This window comes from Lygodium microphyllum, chromosome 10 (genome assembly GCF_053477565.2).
Source record: "Lygodium microphyllum isolate KBCC chromosome 10, Lygodium_microphyllum_v1.1.10, whole genome shotgun sequence".
Classification (NCBI taxonomy): domain Eukaryota; kingdom Viridiplantae; phylum Streptophyta; class Polypodiopsida; order Schizaeales; family Lygodiaceae; genus Lygodium; species Lygodium microphyllum.
The window spans coordinates 41803795-41809794 of record NC_141144.1 but is presented as its reverse complement, the minus strand read 5'-3'; positions in this window follow the sequence as shown (position 1 = coordinate 41809794).

The window sequence follows — 6000 nt, the reverse complement described above, 5'->3', positions numbered from 1 at the left end:
ACATCGAACTGATCCTCTATCAAGATCTTATTAGTTTTTTGTTTCATTGTTTTGCAAGGCACTTATGTTTTCGTTTGTGTGGTGTGTGTTTTATTTTTTAAATCTGAATGGCACCTCAAACTCCTTCTCCAGTTCAATATGTTTCGATTGTCAATCATGATTATCAAGGAATTAGACCTTATTACAAAGGCAAGCCTCTCCTAGTTGTGGCTCTCTCATTGCCACTCATTCCTAATGATCCCACCCTATGTGATGACTTTTGGATATCTTATAGCAAGTAGTCTAGCTTTGTTCGAGGTACCACTATTTTGATGACACCTTGAGGATCGGGGAAGGCTTTGTCTCTTTCCTATCATGGGAAACCCTTTCCAATAGCCCACTAGCTCTTTTTCAATGCTGACATTCTAAAGCTCTTATAGAGATAGACCAAGGACTTATCGGATGTCAAATGGGTCATCATTACATCTAGAGTTTGTGTCTCCATGACCTCTAATCCTTTTTGGAAATAGTTGTATGAGTTTATTTAGGATAGGTTTATGTTTGATAAGACTTTGTCTAATTATATGTCCAAGTAATTATTCACTACTTCCAGAATGGTGCTCAAGGGCATGACCATTGATTGGAGTTCCTATCTCCTTTCCAAAATGGATCAACACTTTATCAGGGTGACTAGGGATAATGTGACTAATGTCACATATGGTTCTTACTTGTATGTTTTCGTGACATATTCATCCCCTCCTGTAAAGGAAATTTCACCACCTCTTGAAAATCCTCTAGTAGTTTCCTCTCCTTTTATTCAGGATTCTGAACCTATTCATGAAGATCATGACTCCACTTCTCCTCTAATCATTAAGAGGAAGTGCTTAAAGCGAGTGGCAGAAATAGTTATTGATTCAGTTCCTCTAGTGTTAATCCTTGCTACATCAAGTAGTACCCTTTCTACATGCCTCACATCTCCAAATTTATTCAGAGTACACATATATGGTAGTTTGGATATACCAATTCCTTCTCTACATCACCTAGTTTCAAGAGATGCCATTCCTTTTTTTTGTAAGGATGTTTGGAATTCCATAGAGATATGAGTTATAACTTTTGTTCAATAGTTATACTCTTCTTTCCATGAAGAGATGCAACACTCCAAGAAAGAGTTACATCAGCCTCACACTCAGCTTGCCTCCGCTAAGGAAACTCTTTCCAATCTTTTCAAACAAATGGAGTTACATACTAGATTACTAGAAGCCTAGAAGGTAGAAATCTCCTCTTTGTGGGCTCACTTGACTAAAGTAAAGGCTCAAGTAGCTACTGTCAATGAGGATAAGGAGCATCTTTTTCAAGAGACCCAAGAGCTTAAATCTTTCATTGTTGCCTCTAAATAGTGGAGTTACAATCAGCAAATTGTATAGTTGAGCATTAGAATACAAAGATTGAGTAGTTAAAAGAATAGTTGCCTTAGACATACTCCATTTCTCCAAGTCCTAGTGTACCATCAATACCATCTTTATCAGCTATGGACTTGGCTACTCTCCAAAACGTAATGCTACCTTGTGTCCTTTGTTCCAAGCTAAAGTGGAAAGACTTCAATCTAGAATGGACCTTTTGTGATCTTGTTTTTAGTAGTTTATGGAATATATCCCGCAAAACAAATTTCCTTCTTTGTGCATTATCAACAACAAAAGTTGGCCTTTTACATGAAGATGTCCAATATGGATTTCCATCCTTTAGAGGATGGATTGAGTGGTTCTTGGTCCTAAGATTTCCTACCAAAAGTTGTGTGAATGATTTTTGTGGACTCAGTTATACTAGACACCATGCTGATATCTTATATATATATTAGAGGTGATCTTCTAATTCCTAATGATGAGGATATGTCTTGGTATGTGGGGAATGCTATCTTGCAAGCTGTTGTTTATGTTAGACACTTGGAGTTGCATATGAATGAGATTTTTCAAGCTTATCCTTCTAAAGTGGATGCATATCCTAATATTTTGGAATGCTATCTTGCAAGCTTTTCTTTATGTTAGACACTTGGAGTTGCATATGAATGAGATTTTTCAAGCTTATCCTTCTAAAGTGGATACATAGAGTATGTGGTATTGAATCATAGACAATTGAAAGCTCTTGCACAATTATAAATTGCTAACCCATTGAAGAAGTACATTTTATCCCATATTTCTAATCAATTCCCTTTTCATACCTACTTCTTTGAAGCTTATAATCGCCGCTCTATTCTAGGTCCATCAATGCCCTCCCTTGCTTGTTATCAATAGATGGCCCACAGATTGGATTCTTATCTATCCATACTTCAAATGACTCCCCATGTTATTTCTCATCTTCTTTTCCAACCACAAGGTGCTCCTCAAATTCCTATCTTTACCCATTGCCTATTCATTGTGGATTATGTTTCTTCTCCTACTCATCCTTGTCCTACACCATCTATCACTCCTTTTCCACCATATTTTTGAACTCCTTTCTTATTTGGTTTTGTTAAAGTATCTGAATCTCCATCTTTAACCCTTTCTTTTTTTTATGATTTTTCTTACCCATCACTTCATCCTTTGATACTTATTCCACTTCCTCCATCTACATCTTTTATTCTTAGCCCCCCTCAATTGGTTAGTAGCCACTCTTGTTTTGATTTGTAGATACAAAGACAAAGAGGATGGAGCCAAATTGATTCATTGACAGGACCTCATATTAATTGGCCTGTGATTCCAAGGGATGGTAGATTCCTATCCAAGCTTATCAAAATTATTTGCAGTTTGCCTAGATCTATCATCAATCTACTAATCCTTTAGTTAGATTAATTGCTCATTTTTCTTAGTACCTAGCATACATGCATAGACATTTTCATAATGATTGGAAGAAGGTGTTGTGCATGAATGCCAATGTGGATATTGATCCCCATCAATTAGATATCTTGCATTTCCATGCTCTTTGTCTTCCGAGCAGCTATCTTGTCCTTGTGGAGAGAATGTGCTGCTTGTAAGATTTTCAAAATCCTCCCAAAATATTTGTAGATAAATCTCTTTCTATAGATAGGTTTCAAAATTGTCATGCTTTTAAAATACAACATCTTCATGATGATTTCTTTCTAGATGTAATTGGGAGATTGAGCTTTAATGGAAACTCTCTTTTTCCTTCTCCTTTATTATTGGGACATCATTCAATTTTTTTTGTGTTATGTATTAGTATATGGACGTGTTTGATTTGTGTTTATGTGGACTTATGGTTCGAGAAAGTGGAAAATATTTGAAGATGCTAGTTTAAATTTAGCTAAAAATTTTAAGCCTTGCGAAGGAACAAAAGAACCTCTTATATCCTTTACTAAATTGTTTGGTTCTATTTTAAAAACTAAGGATTAGCTCATGCTTCAAGGCATTTTCCTTCTGTCAATCTATTTGATAGATCTAGGTTATTTTGGAGATTAATGGGGTCACGGTTGGTTCATGGATGTTAATTGATAAAATTCCCAAAGTAGTATTAAGCTAGTTTTTTGGCTTAGTGTTCTTCATTATTTTAGGTTTGTGAGGAAGCCCCTGATTAAGTATGGGGTTATGCTGAAGGCTGAATTGACTTGTTTTTGGATTGATTTTTGTTATTTTTGTGAGTTGAATGGTTAATTAAGAGGGTTTATCCAGGGAGATTAGTCATAAATATATGTAGGTATCACGTGAGTTCAACATAAGGGATTTTTAAAATAACACTTTTACACATTTTTTACCAATAGAATGGTCCCATATAAAGGTGTTACTTACTTGAATAGAAAAGGGTAATGTTTTATCAAGGAAAAATTCATAGATAATGATATTTGTAAATAGGCCTTGAACATATGTGATATAGACGGTATACATATAGTGAATTACCCAAGGGGTTTATTGATTAATTTTGGATATGTTGGAAGTTTTTTGGAATGTGTTGATATGGATTGAGTATGTTTGAGAAGCTCATGATGGTTTTTTGTTAAGATATGATATTTTGATAGGTTTGTAATGTGTATGTTTGATTTTGATAGGGTTTGTTTTGCCTTTGTTTTGATCTAATTTCTTTCAATTTGTAAGATTGAGATTGTGAATGAGTCTTTTGAGGAGTGATTGAGAGTGTGTTGAATGGTTTTTAATGGTTTGAAGTGGTTTTGGTTTGAATTGTATGATTTCTATGCCTTTGTTGACCCTTTGTAGTGTTATGTAGAGCTTTTATATATGCTCTGTAAGCCTCTATTTACTTTTGTGAGAGAATATGTGAGAGAGATAGAGTATGAGAGATAGCCAATTTTCTATGAGAAACAATGTATCTAAATGAGAGAGATAAGAGAGAGACTATGAAAACTATGAAGATGATGAAAGATGAATGCTATGTGATGAATTCCATTCAAAGTTGATATTTCTTTTACGTCATTGTGATTCTTTGATAGTTTCTATGAATAATATGAAGGATGTGTTAAAGATTTGTTGTGATAAATCTATGGGAGAATTGCTATATGATGCTGTGTGAAGATTGGTGTTGTTTTTCTTCTTTTTAGTGTGACAATATAGATTTTCTTGTAGTAGATTCCCCATTTTTCTTGGTGTTCCTCTATGGGCTCTAGCTTCCAAAGGACTTAGGCAAAGATGCCCTCCGTGAAGACCTGTCTTCAAGCACAAGCACCAAAAAGATACAAAGATCTACTTGATCCATCCGCATCCTCGCTTGGCAGAAGATACGGTAGGTTTCTTTTCCACAAGGTGTATCAAGCACCTCCATCTTGTGGTGAGATGATAGCAAGGTTTGCACAGTGCTATGCATTTGAGCGATGCCATGGTGGGATGGAAGACTACACATGCCACAAAGTGGCATGTGCAAGATTCAAGAAAAGTGTGATTTAGATGTGTATGAGCAAGCCAAGGGGGTTGGAAAAGAATATTGAGACATGGAGAAGGAAGAATGGTGCCTCTCAAGCTAGTGTCCCTCTTCAAAGGATTCTTAATCAATTGCCTCAATGAGGATTCGTGTGTCGATTTTTAGAAGTTGTACAAGAAGATTTATCAAATGAACATGATCATCAACAATGATGCTAGCACTATCCTACCCATGTCTTTGCTCATCATAGCATGGAGGTATCGACATTGATTGGGATGAATTCACTTAACATAGGTCTACCTTTCAAAGGGGATCCACTTGCAGTAGTGCATGGGTCAAATGATAGGTTTCAGATCCTATGAGTCCTCTAATTTTAGGTGATCTATGAGAAAAATAGGTTTTCCAAAAATATGGTAAGAATTAAATGAAGTAATGAAGTAGCACTCATTGGTGATATATAGGTGTCACGTGAAAGATATAAGCCACACATTTGTTAATGGGTTAGATGTGGCCTCTAGGTTGGAGATGAAGGTTGAGAAAAATTACACCACAACTAGGACCACTTTGGTTTTATTCCCAACAAAATCTAAAATTAACAAAACCAAGTGCCCAAAGTTGAGCTACAAAAAGAGTTCTGTGATATGCAATCATAGCTAAATGCTACTAGAAGCGATCTATAGGTACCAATGCACACTTGTGAAAGAATCATATAGCTAATGAAGGGAAGTAATGGGTCTTTGCAAAACACAATGTGCATGGTAGAGTCCCTACATATTAATGGATTAAGGGAAATTTATTCTACTCTAGTTGAGAATCATGCAATCTTTAGTAGTCTCCTCATTGAGATTTCATGGTAATATACATAAGGGTTTATGTTAACTTTGCTTTTGTATCTAGGATACTTGTGCTAATATTCCTGTGCATTGTTTATGTAATTGTATGTTTTGTGGACTAGGCTTATACTTGGATACTTTGGACTTGTATTTACCCCTTGTATGCATACATGCCACATATTTTATGCATCACATTAAACTTGCAACTCCACATTCCTACATGGATGTAACAAAAAAATGAGCTTAGTTGGATATTATGGATCATGGATCTCCTACATGTATCTTTCTAATTTTGTAGCTCTTTTAGTGGAGTTTCATGCACTTTTAGTTT